This window comes from Balaenoptera acutorostrata, chromosome 3 (genome assembly GCF_949987535.1).
Source record: "Balaenoptera acutorostrata chromosome 3, mBalAcu1.1, whole genome shotgun sequence".
In the NCBI taxonomy this organism is placed as follows: domain Eukaryota; kingdom Metazoa; phylum Chordata; class Mammalia; order Artiodactyla; family Balaenopteridae; genus Balaenoptera; species Balaenoptera acutorostrata.
In genome coordinates, this window is record NC_080066.1 from 86,333,982 (window position 1) to 86,336,366 (window position 2,385).

The window sequence follows — 2,385 nt, forward strand, 5'->3', positions numbered from 1 at the left end:
AAAGTAAAAATAAACAAATGGAACGATGTCAAACTAAAAAAGCTCTTGCACAATGAAGGAAACCATCAACAAAATGAAAAGGCAGCCTACTGAATGGGAGAAGATATTTGCAAATGATATATCTGATGAGCAGTTAATATCCAAAATATACAAAGAACTCATACAACTCAACATCAAAAAAACAAACAACTCAATTAAAAAATGTGCAGAGGGAATTCCCTGGTGGTCCAGTGGTTAGGACTCCACACTTTCACTGCCAACGGACTGGGTTCAATCCCTGGTTGGGAAACTAAGATTTCACAAGCCATGTGGTGCAGCCAAATAAATAAATAAATAAAAAATTAAAAATGGGCAGAGGACCTGAATAGACAATTTTCCAAAGAAGACATAGAGATGGCCAACAGACATATGAAAAATGCACAGCACCACTAATCATCAGGGAAATACAAATCAAAACCACAATGAGATATCACCTCACACCTGTTAGAATGATTATCATCAAAAAGACAAGAAATAACAAGTGTTGGTGAGAATAGGGAGAAAAGGGAACCCTCTGTTAGTGGGATTGTAAATTGGTGCAACCTCTGTGGAAAACAGTATGGAGGTTCCTCAAAAAATTAAAAATAGAACTGCCATATGATCCAGAAATTTTACTTCTGGGTATTTACCCAGAAACACTAATTCAAAAAGATATGTGCATTCCAATGTTCATTGCAGTATTATTTACAACAGCCAAGATATGAAAGCAACCTAAGTGTCCATTGATGGAAGAATGGACAAAGAAATTGTGGTATGTATGTATGTATATACACATACACACACACACACACACACACACACACAGGAATATTAGCCATAAAAAAGAAGAAATTTTGTTATTTATGACAATATGGCTAGATCTAGAGGCTATCAAACAAACAAAACAAAATAAAAACAGATTTATAGATACAGAAAACAAATGGGCAATTGCCAGCAGGAAGGGGTGAGGGGTGGGCAAAATAGATGAAAGAGATTAAGAGGTACAAACCTCTAGTTATATAACAAGTAAGTCACAGGGATGTAATATACAACATAAGGAATATGGTCAATAATATTGTAATAATTTTGTATAGGGACAGATAGTTACTACATTTACCATGGTAATCATTTAATAATGTATACAAATGTCAAATCATTATGTAGTACACCTGAAACTAATATAACATTGTATGTCAACTATATTTCAATTTTAAAAAAATGTACCATCCATGAAAAGGCTAAGAACAAGTGCCCAGCCTGCAGTTTTTTTTTGTTTTTTTGTTTTTTTTAATTTTCGAATTTTGTTTTATTTACTTTTTTATACAGCAGGTTCTTATTAGTCATCAATTTTATACACATCAGTGTATACATTTCAATCCCAATCGCCCAATTCATCACACCACCATCCCCAGCCCCCCACGGCTTTCCCCCCTTGGTGTCCATACGTTTCTTCTCTACATCTGTGTCTCATCTTCTGCCCTGCAAACTGGTTCATCTGTACCATTTTTCTAGGTTCCACATACGTGCGTTAATATACGATATTTGTTTTCCTCTTTCTGACTTACTTCACTCTGTATGACAGTCTCTAGATGCATTCATTGAGCTGCATGAGCTCTTTATATATTTTGTAGATTAATCCTTTGTCCATTGATTCATTTGCAAATATTTTCTCCCATTCTGAGAGTTGTCTTTTTGTCTTGTTTATGGTTCCCTTTGCGGTGCAAAAGCTTTGAAGTTTCATTAGGTCCCATTTATTTATTTTTGTTTTTATTTCCATTACTCTAGGAGGTGGATCAAAAAAGATCTTGCTGTGATTTATGTCAAAGAGTGTTCTTCCTATGTTTTCCTCTAAGAGTTTTATAGTGTCTGGTCTTACATTTAGGTCTCGAATCCATTTTGAGTTTATTTTTGTGTATAGTGTTAGGGAGTGTTCTAATTTCATTCCTTTACATGTAGCTGTCCAGTTTTCCCAGCACCACGTATTGAAGAGACTGTCTTTTCTCCACTGTATATCCTTGCCTCCTTTGTCATAGATTAGTTGACCATAGGTGCATGGGTTTATCTCTGGGCTTTCTATCTTGTTCCATTGATCTATGTTTCTGTTTTTGAGCCAGTACCATATCGTCTTGATTACTGTAGCTTTGTAGTATAGTGTGAAGTCAGGAAGTCTGATTCCTCCAGCTCCATTTTTTTCCCTCAAGACTGCTTTGACTATTCGGGGTCTTTTGTGTCTCCATACAAATTTTAAGATTTTTTTGTTCTAGTTCCATAAAAGATGCCATTGGTAATTTGATAAGGATTGCATTGAATCTGAAGATTGCTTTGGGTAATATAGTCATTTTCACAATATTGATCCTTCCAATCCAA